A 17,327-nucleotide genomic window follows, 5' to 3' on the forward strand; every position below is an offset into this window, starting at 1 on the left:
TTGTTTACTTTTGTGCTAGTACTAAGGCTTAGACTTCAAGGCCTTGCAATCTCGCTTAGCTTTTTCTGTCATAGCTAGTGTTCTAACATTTGAGCTATGCCTCCACTTCTGGAGTTTTGCTAGTTAATTGGAGACAAGAGTCTCATGGACTTTTTTGCCCTATCTGACTTTGAACCACGATCTTCAGATCTCAGCTTCTTCTTTTTTTTTTTTTAATGCTTCACGAATTTGCGTGTCATCCTTGCGCAGGGGCCATGCTAATCTTCTCTGTATCGTTCTAATTTTAGTATATGTGCTGCCGAAGCCAGCACAGATCTCAGCTTCTTGACTAGCTAAAATTATAGGCATGAACCACCAGTGCCTGGTTTGCATGGCATTCTATTAAGAACTCTATGAAAATGTTCATCTATCCTGGTTGTTTCCATATTGTTCCTTCATCATCAAAGACACCAAGCATCCCTGCAGGAGAGAAACAGAGTACTAGAAAATTTTACACCAGATTGGAAATAATGTAGGCCCAGAAATGGCTCAGGCCTGCTGCTCACATGCCACTGATAACATGATCCAAGTGCAGGGGGGTTGGAGCACGTGGAATAGCCCACAGATATCTGTCAAGTAGTAAACGTTTGTTTTTTGTTTTTTTCATTCTGAATCCTTGCCATTTAGTAATTCAAACACTTTAGAATGATTTTGGAATTTTAAACTATTTCCACTATGTCACATATGTATAATTTGGGAGACTGACCAAAACACTTTATTTCCAGGCATTAGCTACATTTGGGGATTTCATCAGATATCCTATTCCTTAGCAAATTTCAGTGTGTGTGTGTGTGTGTGTGTGTGTGTGTGTGTGTGTGTGTGTGTGTGTGTGTGTGTGTGTGTGTGTGTGTGTGTGTGTGTGTGTGTGTGTGTGTGTGTGTGTGTGTGTGTGTGTGTGTGTTGGTTCTGTGACTTGAATTGGGCCTTGGTGCTGTCTCTGAGATTCTTTTGTTCAAGCCTACTGCTCTACCACTTGAGCCACCTCCACTGCTGGTTTTTATTTTTTATTTTTTGGCTGGGTGGGTCGGGGGAGTAGTTTATTGTAGATAACAGTCTGCCTGGGCTGGCTTCAAACTGTGATCCTTAGATCCCTGAGTAGCTAGGATTATAGGTATGAGCCACCGGAGCTGGACTTTCTGTTTTATTTTTAGCATTTGCTTTTACAAAATGAATTCACTTTTGAGACCTTTTGAATGCAAATGGTCTTAAATTAAAAACATATAAGGTAATAATTTCCTTATTGAGGTGAAAATTTTTGGTCCCTATTTTTGGGGATGTAAATAAAAATAAAAATGGAAAGAGTGGCATGAATGAATTCCCTCAAGTTTGTATCAAACTTGGACCTTGCTATGGCATGCTATGAGGTGTTTCCTTATTTTTAGGAATTTAAGGAGTTTCTTTATTTTCAGTTGTATAAACCCCTGCTTATTACAGACCCTGGGGAAACAAAATCTTCACTTCTAAAAGCCAGCTTTAAGATAACTATACTATTTTCTAATGCCACTCATGGAGAATCTACTGTTTTGTTTTTTTAAGGTATCCTCTTTCCTCAAACATCTTAATTTTTCTGCTCTCAAGAGGAGTGCACATAGATATATATTTTGTCATTACATAAAAATTTTTCTCCTCATAGAAATTGCCAGGACACTTGTCAAAAATACATGTTCTCTGTTTTCTGTTTTTGTTTTTGTTCAGGGCCTGGCTGCTATCCCAGCCTTTTGCTCAGGGATAGCACTCTACCACTTGAGCCACAGCTCCACTTGCTGCTTTTTGGTAGCTAATTGGCACCATGAGTCTCACAGACTTTCCTGTCCAATCTGGCATCAGCCCCTTGCTTGTTCTCTGTTTTTAGTTAAGCTGAGATGGTGTCTAGGAATATGGGTTTTAACAAGTATACCTGAGTGATTCTTAAGATTGAGATTGTTTGGAAATGTTTTTCTTATTTCATGGTAACTGAGTTGGTTTAAGAGTAGATTCTTGTCATATAGTTAAGGATACCCACAAAACACTAGGTGTGTTTTTGAGAAAGAACAGTTGATGAGTTAGAGTGTTATTTCATCAGCTTCCCAAACTTCAGCCAGCGGTTTGCTCTTTTCACACATTATGCAATGGTCACATGCTGTTTAGCCAGCTATTTATTTAATATTTTTCTTCCATGACAGAAATAAAGTTATTTAAATGGAAATTTTATGCCACAAATCATTAAGTTGTGAATCACTTATAATTTCAGTCCCTTACTGCAGAACATGTGCCATATTTGGAAAATAATTTATTGTACTGGTGTAGAAAGGTTTTGTTGACTGAGTTGTCAGGTAAATATATTTGCCAAAATTCAAACATTTATCTTCTACTCATAGCTACCTATAGCCTCAATTGAAGCAGAACATTTGGCTACTACATACCCAGACTTGATAACAAATAATTACCACAACTGTCATCTGTAAAATTAATCATTTGTTTGACACTATGTTTATTTATGGTGATCACTAAAATGTTTAAATAGCATTTTTTACACAAATACTATCCGTTATTATGACCTTAATTTTAAAAAAAGACATTCCTCTTGTATATTCTAAGTACATGTATGATTTTTGCAGACACAGAATATTTCCCATGTGCTATGAGGCGAACTTGAACTTGTGCACTATTGATGTCTTTGGCTGTTGGAATTATGCTTTTTAGCTTACCTGGATTTACCATCATTAAACCCTCTCTTTTGATTCCACTTTCCCCTAAGTTGCCATTGACTACAACAAAGTTCCTTGAAAAATAATTTTTCCCAAACTTCGTTCACCCACTCCAGTGAGACTGCTGTCCATTTATCAAGGGTACCAATGGCTCCTACTTTATTCAAATCTCTTCACTTCCATGGACAATATTGGGCACAGATGGCATTTCTGCTCTCCTGGAAATGTCTCTCTTGGCTTCTAGGACCTTCTTTCCTACTGCTTGGATTTCCTCCTACTTTGGTCTCCTTGCATCTCTGCTTCTCTGTGTGTAAAGTTCAAATAAAGATAGTGTGATAAAGCAGAATGTAGAGAAATATTTTGCAGCATAATTTATATAAGTAAGCAAATGGAAACAACAGGAGAATGGCTAAATAAATAATAAAATATCCATAATGGAAAATTGTGTCACTAGAAAAGCATATGCTCTATGAAAAATTAATGACTGGAAATATTTATGACATTTCAATGAAATAAGTAAGAATTTACAACTGTGTGTGTAGAATCTCAAGCTCAAGGCCAACTTTAAAAGAAACTGAAATGGGACAGAATATTCTAAAATATTGCATATAGAGAAAACTTACGTAAAATATACAGCTGTGTGGTATAGGTTTATAAAAATTATATATGAATATATCTATAATATACATATCACATAAGCATATAAATAACAGACAGCTATAAACACATGACTATTTTCAGAGATACTAACTTTTAAAAAATTCCAAAAGAGCCAGGGGCCAGTGGCCACAGCTATAATCCTAGCTACTCAGGAGGATTGCAGTTTGAAGCCAGCCCAGTCAGAAAAGTCCCCGTGAAACTTTTATCTCCAGTTAACTATTCAAATGTTTTTGAAGTGGTGCTATGACTCAGGTGGTAGAATGCCAGCCTAGTGCAAAGAGTCTCAGCGCCTGGGCCCTAAGTTTAAGCCCCACAATTGACAAAAAAAATTCCAAAAGGAGCATTATTGTTTTTATAAAGAAAAAAATCTAAAGAAAGAAGCAAAATTTGCAAAGATCTAAGACAAACTTGTGATGAGGTAGGTTTCTAGAGTATAGTAATAGTTAATTGTGTATCAGCCCAGATTTTCCTGAGTCACTTTCTTTGATATTTTTAAAGCTTTCTGCTGAAGTGTAAAATATTTTAATGAATATAACATCTGTACTGACTTATGGGCTATACATTCTAATTTGATACCTATATATAGTGTATACTAATCAAGTCAGAGCACTAGCAAACCATTAAAAATAAACAGCGAGGGCTGGGAAAGTGGCTCAGTGGTAGAGTGAGTGCTTGTCTCATATGCATAAGGCTCTGGGTTTGATTCCTCAGCACCACATAAACAGAAAAAGCTGGAAGTGGCACTGTGGCTCTAGTGGTAGAGCGCTAGCCTTGAGCTGAAGAGCTCAGGGATAGCGCCCAGGCCCAGAGTTCAAGCCCAACAACTGTCAAAAAAACAAACAAACAAAAAACAAACAAAAAAACCCCAGCAAGACATATAAATGGGCATGAATTTTGAAGATATCAAAGCACATTGTTATTCAAAGGGGAGAGAATGAAGAGAGGGCCCCTTGGCCACTTTTCCCTAAATGCATCTATTGACCCTGAATATTGCTCAACTTGAACTGAGCTCAAGGCTAGGGGATCCCTGAGAATTGTGGGTGTTGGAGGGTGGAGAGGTGGTGAGTAAGGCAGATCTTACATCAGCTTGGAGGAGAAACCTTGGTAGACTCTCCAAGGAATGTATGCACACACCTACCTCCCTATTCTAGGGTTCCTGGTGGTCAGACAGAGCTAGAGGGATGAATAGCAGCAAGCAAGAAAACAGAGTCTGCACCCTGCACTGCCTGCGTCTCCTCCCTGCCTTTATCATGGAGGATTGGTGGGCTATGGAAAGGCAAGGTGGGTACAGAAGAGCCCTTTCCATTCAGTACTGCTACAGTTATGGAGAAGGGTGATGTAGTACATAAGGGCAATTTTGGGGAAAGGAACCTCCAAGTTCATGCCATGTTTATATAGCTCAAAAAGGTGAAATTTTTCTTCTTTTAGAATTAGCAGCTTTTTTTGTGTGATCTAGGGGATTTCTTATGGCTGACTTGCACATGCTTTATTACCATATTATCAGACAGGCCTCATGGTGTAGTTTAATCTTTTTTGCTTAATGCTGTCAGTTCTGTGGGTTTCATGGTCTATTGGGAAGAGGCTTTAATCAAACTAGCATTAATTAATTTAGGGCTGAGTTGGTCTAGGGTGACTTATGGGAATGACAGAAGTTTTAATTTATTCCTCGTGTGTTTAGGGAACTTCGTTTCTTTGAGGGCCCAGAATGTGATGCTTACATATTTTCTTACATTAAATATTAGCACATATTTTACAAAATAATTACAAGAGTGGGTAGCAAACACCAAGGCATGTCATCCAGTTCAGGAAGGAACCTAAGGTCAGTTTTGTGTCACTTAACTATGGAGGCGTGACCTGAACAATGCCTCATTAGTGGATTTCATCACCGTGTGAATATCAAGGTATACCTATACAAACTAAGTTAGCTATGACACAATCAGACAATAAAGTTTTTTATTAGGATGGTAGTAGTGCTGGTGCTGGGCTTGAACTCAGGGCCTGGGTGCTATCCTTGAGCTTTTTCACTCAAGGATGAGCCATTTGAGCCAGCCTTTTGCTGGTTAATTAGAGTCTCACAGATTTTCCAGCCAGAACTATCTTTAAACTTTGATCATCAGATCTCAGCCCCCTGAATAGCTAGGATTACAGGTGTGAGCCACAGGTTCCCAGCCTAAGACAACTCAGTGCTATATGTCATCATATAGATGGTCATTTTTGTACAATTGGTCATTGACTAAACTATCCTTGTGGGACACTTTAATATGCAATCAAAAGCTTATCATTCCCATTCATTTCCTTTGCTGTACAATCAAAAGCCTATCCCTTTCCATCTATTTCTTTTTTCTCCCCACCTCCTCTCGGAGTTCTCTGCTTTTGTGAATTTGATGCTACATATGCGCGGTCATTCCCTCTAGGTAAGATGACTTTTCCAGGCAACTATATCCAGCTAAATATATAAGAGCTCAAAATACCACTTCCTGTCTGTGTGTAATGTAATCTTTTTTCCTACTCAGAGCTGGGTCAGGAGGCCGCTGAGGTGGTTTTCCTGGCTAACCTTTTTTTCCATTGTGTCAGCCCTGTACGGGTTGTATAGAAGGACAAGGGTCGAGTAATGCTTGTGTTACTGCTGATGAAGCAGAATCTTCCTGACAGGAGACTCCTGACAGTTCATCACAGACTTGAAGTACCCATGGCAGCTCCTGTGTGGCCTGTGGCATCTCATTCCCCAATGGAGGGAGGACTGCTGGCTGGTGTCCACTTCACCCATTCCTTGGGGAGTTTTTACCCCAGCTGGGCCTTCAGCATGCTGTTCCCCCTAGGCCTCTGACAGAAACATTAAATATCAGGGACTTAAGGACACACAGCAGGTACCATTTTTATATAATCTCAAATCACATTTATGACCTTTTCTTGCTCAGGGCTCAGTTTGCTATTGTAACTTTCCCCTCTTACCCACTGTGGAACAGGGAACGAATAGTTATGTTTCCCTTTCTTCCTGCGCTACATACTAAGAGGATGCAGATTGGGTGTAACAACATTTTCTAAGTGTTCTATGTATTACCTGAAAAAGGGATTCCATGGGAGATTCAGTGTTAAATAAAAAGTCCATAAGGAAACAAAAAAGAGAAAACTACAGGATTTCCCAGAGCCTTCAGTAAACTAACATTTATTGGGATGCTTCAAAAGTTAAAATATACTTGTGATGGTCCTTGAAGTCATTTGAAGGAGCAGCGCTGTTTAGACGAAGCCTCTCATGAACAGCACACTCAGAACACACTTTGGAATCTGCAATAGAGTATTTGACTTTTCTTTCATTCTAACTGTTAGGTTTGCTTTCTAAATGGTTGCTATTGGCAACCATTTAGGAATTGTGTGTGTATGTGAGAGAGAAAGAGACAGAGAGACAGAGAGAGAGAGAGAGAGAGAGAGAGAGAGAGAGAGAGAGAGAGAGAGAGAGAGAGAGAGAGAGAGAGAGAGAGAGAGAGAAGAGAGAGAGAGAGAGAGAGAGGGAAGCAGGCACAGGGACTAACAAACTGGATTATTATTTTCTTGTGAGTACAAGTCCTGGGGCTTGAACTTTGGCTCCTAAGGGCACTGTCCCTGAGCCCTTTTGCTCAAGGCTAGCTCTCTGCCACTTGAGCCATAGTTCTACTTCCAGCCATTGGGTGGTTAATTGGAGATTAGAAGCTCATGGACATCCCTGTCTGGTTTGGCTTTGAACCTCAATCTCAGCCACCTGGGTAGCTAGGATTACAGGAGTGAGCCACTGGTACCTGGCCACACTAGAATTTTCACCAACTTTCATTAGTGTGAAAATTTTAGAAAGCCCATTCAATGTATTATTTTTAAATAAAAAGATATTTCTGGTTTCCAATTTTCCTACATTTTCAAACCATTGGAGCCAGGTGGATTGAAAGTTTATTAAAGAATGTTAGATCGTTTTTCGACATAGGGTCTTGTACAGCTCATTGTTGCAATGGGTCAATCTGTATCCCTATTTAAACATTTTGTTTTTTCCTTTCCTCTCCCCAAATTATACCAACATCAAATACAGTGAAAACGGGTTATACCATGGGGGAGAGACCTACAAAGCAACAAAAAAATCATATGGTACCTTATAAATACGTTAGAAACAATAGCAAGGAAGAAAAAACACTTGTGTCCCTATCGTGGGGTTCATTTCGCTTAACATCATCTTATCTGAGCTTTTCTGCTTGTCCCAGACATATACTAATTATAGCAAATAAGGGAAACCATGGGACCTATGTTTCTTTGGGCCTGGCTTTTTCACTTAATGTAATTTTCTCCACATCTTTCCATTTCCTAACAAATGAGGCGATGCCATGCTTTCTGATGGAGGCATAGAATTCCATTGTGTATATACATACCACATTTTCTTGATCCATTCATCTATTGAGGGGCATGGGTTGGTTCCAAAACAGCTATGGTAAATAATGCTGCAATAAACATAGTTGTGCTGGTAGCCTTAGTATAGTCTTGTTTGTGATCATTTGGGTAAATGCCCAAAAGTGGGATTGCTAGGTCACAGGGGAGCTCTATGTGGAGAGTCTTTAGAGGAACCTCCATACTGCTTTCCAAAGTGGTTGAACAAATTTACACTCCCACCAACAATGCAGTAGGCTTCCCTTCTGGCCACAACCCCTCCAGCATCTGTTGTTATTAGAGTTCTTGATAATAGCCACTCTAACTGGGGTGAGGTAGAATCTCAATGTTGTTTTGATTAGCATTTCTTTTATGGCTAGAGAGGTTGAACATTTCTTCATGTATATTGGCCATTCTTATTTCCTCTTCAGAGAACTTTCTCTTTAAGTCTTTAGCCCACTTGTTTATCTGGCAGTTGTTTCTTCGAGGATTTGTTGTTGGGGGATTTAATTTTTTCAGTTCCAAGTATATTTTAGATATGAGACCCTTGTCCATTGTATGGCTAGTGAAGATCTTCTCCCAATCCATGGGGCTTTCTATTGATCTTGCTAGCTATGTCCTTTGCTATGCAGAAGCTCTTCAGCTTCATCCAATCCCATTTGTCCAACCTTTCTTTGATTTGTTGTGTTTCCGGGTCTCTATTAAGAAAATTTCAGCCTGTGCCTAGGAGACCTAGGGTTTCTCCTATTCCATCCTGTAATGTTTTCAGGGTGTCTGCTTTGACTCCGAGGTCTTTGATCCATTTGGAGTTGATTCTGGTGCAGGGTGATATATAAGGATCTAGCCTTAGTTTTCTACAGGCGATTAACCAATTTTACCAGCACCATTTACTGAAGAGGCTGTCTTTCTTCCATTCTATGCTTTTAGCTCCCTTATCGAAGATTAGGTGGCTATAGGTCTGTGGGTTCAGTTCTGAATTTTCAATTGGTCCTTAGGTCTGCTCTTGTGCCAGTACCCAGCTGTTTTGATTACTATGGCTTCGTAGTAGTGTTTGAAATTTGGTATATTCCTCCAGCACTACTCTTTCTGATAAGGATTGTTTTTGCTATTTGGGGTCTTTTATTGTTCCATATGAATTTTCATTCTTCTATTCTTCTTCATTCTTCTATTTCATTGAAGAATGAGGTTGGAATATTGATAGGTATTGCATTGAATTTGTAGATAGCCTTGGGAAGTATTGCCATTTTCACATGTTGATCTTTTCGATTAAGGAGCATGGGAGGTTTTTCCACTTCCTAACTTCTGCTTTGATTTCCTTTTTTAGGTCTTTAAAATTTTTATTGCAGAGGTCCTTCATTTCTTTAGTTAATTCCTAGATATTTTATTTTTTTGTGGGGCTATTACAAAAGGAGTTGCTTTCTTGATTTCAGCTGCACTCTTCTTATTGTTGGCATACAGAAAAGCCATTGATTTTTGAGAGTTAATTTTATACCCTGCTACTTTGCCAGAGTTTCGAATCAGCTCGAGTAATTTGGGAGTGGAGTCCGTGAGATTCTTTACATACAAGATCATGTCATATACAAAGAGGGAGAGTTTTACTTTAGCTTTCCCTATTTGGATCCCCTTTATGTTTGCATCTTGTCTTATTGCTGTAGCTAGGCATTCTAATACTAAATTGAAGAGAAGTGAAGACATCCTTGTCCTGTTCCTGAGTTTAGAGGAAATGGCTTTAGTTTTTCACCATTAAGTATAATGCTGGCTGTAGGGTTGTCATATACAGCCTTTATTATATTGAGGAATGTGTTAGGTTTTTAAAAAGGAGGTAACCGAGTAAGAACAGCACCAGCACGCACATGGTATTCAGATAAGGGGTAGGTTTATTGTGGTCTAGTGGCTAGGATTCGGCGCTTTCACCGCCGCGGCCCGGGTTCGATTCCCGGTCAGGGAACCATTTATGTTAGGTTTTTAAAAAGAGGTAGCCGAGTAAGAACAGCACCAGCACGCACATGGTATTCAGATAAGGGGTAGGTTTATTCAGTAGACCTGCTTGGACCAGGCAAGGGTGGCACTCCACGTGGCTGGGAAAGGCCTGGGAATGAGAGAGAGCTGGGAAGAGAGGAAAGAGAGAGAAAAGAGCAGAGAGAGGGGTAAGAACAGTAGCACTCACGTGGTATTCAGGTAAGGGGTAGACCTGCTGGGACCAGGCAAGGTTGGCACTCCACGTGGCTGGGAAAGAGAGAGAGCAAGAGAGCAAGAAAAGAGCAGCAAGAGCTAGAAACGAACAGAGAGAGAAAAAGAGAGAGGGTCTGGGCCTGGGCTAGGCCTTATGTAGGGTATGGGTGGGGAAAGGTGTGGCCACATCAAATTCAGATGTGACCTCTTCCAGGTGTCCCAGTTGCCTAGGTAACGCAGGTACTGGGTGGAGACTTTGCTGCGAGGAGGGTGGAGTCTGCTCGCCATCCAGGAGCGGACCTTACAGAATGTTCCATGGATTCCTAGTTTTTCCAGAGCCTTCATCATAAATGGGTGTTGGATCTTGTCAAAAGCTTTTTCTGCATCTATTGAGATAACCATTGGTTCAAATCCTTGCTCTTGTTGATGTGATGAATTATATTAATTGATTTGCATATATTGAACCAGCTTTGCATCCCTGAAATGAGTCCTGTTTGATCATGGTGTATGATTTTTTTGATGAATTGTTGAAGTTGATTGGCCAAAATTTTGTTGAGAAGTTTTGCATCAATGTTCATCAAAGAAATGGGCATATAGTTCTCTTTCTTTGATGAGTCCCTGCCTGGTTTCGGGATGAGGGTTATGGTGGCTTCATAGAAAGAGTTCGCTAGTGAACTTTCTCTTTCCATTTCATTGAAGAGTTGGAGGAATATTGGTGTGAGTTCTGCTTTGAAGGCCTTGTAGAATTCCACTGTAAATCCATCCGGTCCTGGGCTTTTCTTAGATGGGAGGTCTCTTGTTGCTGTTTCTATTTCAATGCTTGATATGGGTCTGTTAAGTTGGCTTAACTCATCTTGGTTTAGTTTCAGCATGTCGATATTTGCTAAGACTTCATCCATTTCTTCCAGATTCTCAAACTTATTAGCATAAAAGTTTGAGAAGTATTCCTTTATAATGTTCTGAATCTTGGTTATTTCTGTGGTGATGTTTCCATTTTCATCTCTGAGTTTATTTGTGTATGTTCTCTTCTTTTTCTGATAAGATTTGCTAATGGTCTGTCAAATTTGTTAATTGTTTTGAAGAACCAACTCTTTGTTTTGTTATTCTTTCTATGGATTTTTTGGATCCTAATTCATTTAATTCTGCTTTAATTTTAATTATTTCTTTCCATCTACTGGATTGGGGTTCAGCTTGCTGCTCTTTTTCAAGGAGGTTCAGATGTCTCATTAAAGTGTTGGTTTCAGATCTCTCCAATGTTGATGTAGGAACTCGGAGCTATAAATTTACTTCTGGCTTTTTCTTTTTTCTTTTTTTTGTTGGTTGTGGGACTTGAACTCTGGGCCTAGGCGCTGTCCCTCAGCTCTTCAGCTCAAGGCAAGCGCTCTACCACTTGAGCTACAGTGCCACTTCCGGTTTTCTGGTGGTTTATTGGAGATAAGAGTTTCACAGACTTTCCTGCCTGGGCTGACTTTACAGTGATCCTTCTATCTCAGCCTCCTGAGTAGCTAGGATTACAGGCGTGAGCCATGGGCACCCGGCTCCGGCTTTTTCTGTTTATGTGGTGCTGAGGAATTGAACCCAGGGCCTCATGCATGCGAGGCAAGCACTCTACCACTGAGTTACCTTACCAGCCTGGTCTGGAGCTTTTGATAGATGTGAAGGTTTGTTCTGTTCTGGGGTGAGGGAACCACAAGCAGATTTCTGCAATGACTGTGGGAAAAGGCACTTACTAGACATAAAGCAGGATGACAATGTGGAGAAGAGGCTAGTATTAATATAGTTTAAATCTGATGGCGTTGAATTCTCCAGGACAGGAAACACACTTAGCAAGAATGGAATGAACTTTGGTTTCCCTCTTGTTTTTGACTTCCAAGTGACCTGACCAAGGTCAAGTGTCTCACCTGGGGAGGCTGGGGGCCAGTCCTGGGCCCCCATTGTTCTGTGTTTATTATACCTGATTGCTATATTTATTGGGATTTATATTACTGCATTACATCCCCTGAAGGTAACTATAGGAAACATCAGCTATTATAAAACCATTTTCTGTAGCTATTTGAGGAGGAATCAAGAATAATATTCTAGCAGACACTGGTGCTCACACCTATTATCCTAGCTACTCAGGAGGTTGAGATCTCAGGATCAAAGTTTAAAGCCAACCCAGGCAGGAAAGTCTGTGAGAGTCTCATCTCCAGGTAACTACCAAAAAGCTAGAAGTAGAGCGAGCTGTAGCTCAAGTGGTAGATTATCAGCCTTGAGAGAAAAAGCTAAGGGACAACATCCAGGCCATGAGTTCTTTAAAAAAAAAAAAGAGAGAGTATATTAAAACCACCAAGTTAAGTTGGTTGTTTTTTTAGACCAAAGAGGCATTTCTGAAGCAAATGGAAAAGAGATTTTATAGATAGCCCAATGGTCCAAGTGGAACTGTTGAATTTCATGATAAGTATACAGTTTGTTATTCAAAATGCGTATCTCTCTAGTGGTCCCTAATTTGGTGTTAAGGTACCATTCTCCAGCAATGGTGTATTTTCTTTGCTTCCATCTCTGCTTCCCTAATGAATAGGACCTGCAGAATCTGCAGGCTTCTACTCTAAATCAAGGCAGGGTCACTGGAGAAGACTGTTCAGATAGCTAGACTGCCACTCCCCTTTTCTCCTCTATGGGATTGAACACCAGCTGAGGACGAAGTGGAGGCCTTGGCCACCTGCTCAGCCTCTCTTACCGTGGTCTACTTCGTGTCTTTACAGTTTTTCCTTGCACTATTTTCTTCATTATACATAATGAACTATGTCTAAAATCATTGCCTGTTTACACTCTTTACTGAATTAATCACACAATGAATAGGGATGGTGGTGATGGACCAGTATTAGGTTTGGGAGTGGGATGGTCTGTCAATGAATGACAGGAGGTGCCCAACCGCATTATGCAGTGGGTTGACTTCTGTAAAGCTTTGAGTGTGAAAAGGAGGGAGAAGAATAATCCATGTAGCAAGGAAGTAGAAATATTATATCTCAGATATTTATATCTACTATCTCTATCTATCTATCTATCTATCTATCTATCTATCTATCTATCTATCTATCTATCTATCTATCTATCTATCTATCTACCTCCCTACCTCCCTACCTCCCTACTTCTCTATTTATCCAATATCTATATTCAAATCAGAAGTCCCTTTTTCTAAAAATCTTGTCTCCTTCTATGTATTCTTCTAAATTCATGTATCTTACGTGCATACTTTTAAGTTATTTCACTTTTGATCAATTTCAACTTGATTTTTCAGTGCATACATGACTGACTTTGTACTTGAAGAAAGCTAAATCAATGAGAATATGTCAGACCATATTAGCTCAGGATGGCATGGGAATGAGATGTTTCAAAGGGGCTTCAAATGAACTATTTATATTATGTCTTTTCTTCCTAGGCACTGGTAGATTTTTGTCTCCTGTTGAGTTGAGAGAGAATATATGTTTGGGGTGTTTGTGCATCTTCAATATCAGTTACTTAGTTGTATGTAAATTGTGTTGTCTGTAACAAAATTACAGAAATTCTGATCAATCATATTTCTTTTAGAAAGAAGTCAAAGGAGTGGAGTATATATTTTGGTGTATCCAGATAAAGTACACACTAAACAAGTAGGACACATTGTGAGAGTTAATAGCTTATGGCCTATTTTCATTCTGGTGGTTGCCAGAAATTGGTGAAAACAAATCAGTCTCTGTTGTTTCCAGTTGAAAATTGAATGAAAATCTGGTTTGAGTTAGTCTAACATTACTGACAAATCCCCTCTCTAAATGTCTTTTGGGGGTGCTGGTTCCTTGGGTCTACCTTCCCTGATAAAATTCCAATGCTTTTCATCTCCCAAAGACCCTCTGAAGTCACCTCAGATTTTCCCCTGGTACTTGATCATGTCTTCCTCTGGACTAGTTCTCAGATTCTCCATGATCTGCAGAGCAGTATTTGACTGTTGTTCCCTCACTAGGTATGTAGTGTCCCTAGAGCCCGTCTAGGGCTGCCAGGTTGTCTGTGTTCAGTTAAGATTTATTAGATCTGTTTGCGGAGAGTCTACCCATTATCATGGCATTTGAAATTCACCAATTCCAGCAGCACCCAGGAGATATCTTTATTACATCTCACCTATGTCTCCCTCCAGAAGCCTTTGAGAAGATTTCTGAGATGACCAAAAGATGATTCATATCAAAATCAATTTTCTACAAGTAGAAATACACTAGTTAGTCATTACCATTGAGATAGTCTATTTGGGGGAGGTGGTGAAGTCTTCATTTTTAGTAACAAGAGAAAAATGAGAAAGGCCTTTTGTAAAACCTGCCTGACTCACTTGGGAAGGTGGCTTTTCAGTGGCCATTCATAACCCATTGCTAATGGCGTTTTCCTCACACAGGATTGTGACTACCACCATAAATTTACTTCTTGGTAATGATAACTTGGGAGACACCTTTAATACTCTCTTCTTTGCTCTGCTAAAATCAAGCAGCATGTCCAGAGAGATGGATGGCAAGGGGTAGAGTGGAATAATGCTATTTGCTGTGTATGCAATGTCACAAGGATTCCTGTTAACTAAATACTTTGATATAGTATGTGTTCAGTGGCTCGGGAGAATATTCATCATCAGTCTATGGCTTTATGCAGATTCATAGTATCAGTGTTAATCCAAGAATTTACTTGTGTTCCTTGTGTTTTAAAATTCAGTCATAGAACTAAATAACCAGTCATTGTTATCAAGGGAGTTGGAGATGTGCATGTGTGTAGAATTGAAACCTCAACTATTGTTCTTTTATGCGACGGTGTAAGCCCCATGATGTTACATGTTTTCATGGTTTTGAGAGAATGTCCTGAGCCTGTGGAACCAGGTAGTTCATCTGGAGGAGTAATAAGCTGATAAGATGTGCTGAGGAGTGTTTAGCCATCTGCATGGAAGGTGACCTGGTATACCATCTTTGGAAAAGTCCTGTACATCTTTCTCTGCTGCCTGGGAGGCCTTGATGGCTAAGTCCTAGGCAACTATAAAGTGTGCAGTCTGGTAGAGAGTCCTGATGGCAGTCTATTTTGGCGACTTCTCAGCACTGGGGATAGTCAAAGGAGATTTTCACAGTCCAGTGGTCTCAAATTTTAGAATTTCAAAACTGTGCCTCTGAGTGGAATTTAGCAGGACATTCATAGCATATTATTCTCTATTATGCCAGAAGGTATTAATTCCTTCCTATAGGATCATACATGTACATTATATTACAATCTATTAACATGTATATTATGTATTATTTATGTAATTCATATTATATATCCTATATATACATATGTACATTATATCCATTAAGAACATTAGAACCTGGTAAAATAATTCTTTTTTCCTGATATCCATTATATTAAACAGAATACTAGTTGTTCAAAGGATCTACATCATTTAAATCCTCCTCTGAATATATTGTACTCCTTTGGGCAAGTAATGTACAGTTTAACAAAATGAATACCAGGAAGCTGAAATGTGTTGTCAGGAGGCAGGAAGGTCAAGGGGAGGGAAGGAAGGCAAATAGAGAGAGAAAGGTTGGATGCATACAGTCATAATATTTAATGTGCATAGGTGAAAATGGAACCAGGTTACTGGAGGGGATGTGTGAAGTTGGGAGAGGTGGGGGGAAATGATAGGAAGGGTGATATTGATCAAGAAAGCATAAGGTCACATGTTGAACTGAAACTCCTTTGTACAACAACTAAAAGGTAATAATTAAAAAATTGGTTTCCCTTTAAAGTGTTTTGAAGGTGTTTAAGAATCTGGATCTAAGTTCATTGCAAATAGTTTACTCCTGTAATCATACTTACTTGAGAAGCTGAGACTGGGAAGATGACAGTTTGAGACTAGCCCAGGCAGAAAAGTTTGCAAGAATCCTTTCTTAGGTGAGAGCGAGGGAACCCTGGCTACAAAGGGAAGTCTTACAGGCAATTCACAGCACAGATGTGTTCCTGGGCAGAAAGCAAGACCTAAAAGATAACCAGCCCCTGCCAAAGGCTTAAGGGGATGGCTAAGTGATAAAGTGCCTGCCTAGCAAATGTGAGGTCTTGAGTTCAAATCCCAGTAACACCCTCCTGCCCCCCACCAAAGTCATTGGTCTGAAAGGTATTTTTGAGTTCTCTTGGTTAAAGTTATGCAGTTTCCACAGATAAGCACGCTTTCTGAGTGAATTGGTGCTGGTATTGGGTCTTCTGGTATCTGGCTTAATGCTTTACTACGCCTTGGTAAGATGCTTTTTCATTAGGATTTCTGGTTGACTTGAACCACCTTTCAGCAGTGGGAAATCCTAAAAGCCAGTGTATTTCCCAGCTGTATTTCCCTTCTGTCTCTGAAATAGGGGACAAGTACAGGTTGCACAGGGAACATAAGGGGTTTAACAGGAAAAACCAGCTTTAGATAGGATTTATCTCTTGTTGAGAATCTAATGACCTGGCAAACATACATACTTCCAAATTATTATTATTATTATTATTTATTATTATTATTATTTTACCATTTTAATGAACTTGCTTAATGTAATTAGATGCTAGCCAGCAGCAAAGAGAGAGACACTGTTTACAGATCTCCCATCTTATATAGATCAAACAGGAACTGGAAAATGAATCATATGCTTGTTATTTACATAACAATTGATGTTAGTAAAAAGGTAAAGCCAGCAAGTTTGCTACCTTAGATTGCTAAAGGCATTTGCACACACAAGCATATGTAATTCTGACACCAGGTAGCAAGTAGCACCATTTTCACTCAGGCTCACTCAGGAAGAACTTGAGCTTAGGTTTGTTTGTCTGGTGTCATGTCTCACAAGATTTACTAGTGAAAGGTCCAAATACAGTGAGCCATCAATATTTGCCTCAGTGACTGAGGCCTAGGGACAGATTTGCAACCATCCTGCATGCACCGACATTTATGTATCTAGTTATCTGTGGCAGTGGGTTTCATTTTATGTATTGAAAATGATCAGATTGCCTGTGTCTCTAGACTGATACATTTATGAGATGCAGTGTTTTTCTCTATTGTTTCTCTCTACAGCTGCTTTGATTTTACTAGGATGCAAATGATATATCCCAAGCCGGCATTATTTTCTTTCAGTAGATTTGAGATTTTTTAACTTGTCTAATCCTTGATACCTCACATCCTTTAGAAGTTGGCCACATATCTACACAGGATTTGTAAATGATTTCATCTGTCCTTTGTCACATGTCCCTGTCATTGATTGGAGCGATTTTATAATTTGGAAAAAAATTCTCATCCATATGTCGGCTTATGTAAGTTTATATCTAGTATCTTATGACTGGAAGTTAACACATGTCTTACACCTGTCCCCAGCTCATTCTACTAAAACCTGCTGTGAATGACCTTTC

At 39.5% G+C, this 17,327-nt stretch overlaps 1 protein-coding gene and 1 non-coding gene across 5 annotated transcripts in view; one reads left to right on the plus strand and one right to left on the minus strand.

The window, feature by feature from the left end:
• The window catches only part of Frmd3 (FERM domain containing 3), a 280,263-nt gene that overhangs the window by 37,283 nt on the left and 225,653 nt on the right, over positions 1–17,327 (plus strand). The gene's annotated exons all lie outside the window — the stretch shown is intronic.
• On the minus strand, positions 205–311 carry LOC138837055 (U6 spliceosomal RNA). The gene has a single exon (XR_011375153.1). It is a non-coding gene; the product is annotated as a U6 spliceosomal RNA (small nuclear RNA).

Source organism: Dipodomys merriami, unplaced genomic scaffold (genome assembly GCF_024711535.1).
Source record: "Dipodomys merriami isolate MVZ:Mamm:240054 unplaced genomic scaffold, mDipMer1.0.p SCAF_26, whole genome shotgun sequence".
Classification (NCBI taxonomy): Eukaryota; Metazoa; Chordata; class Mammalia; order Rodentia; family Heteromyidae; genus Dipodomys; species Dipodomys merriami.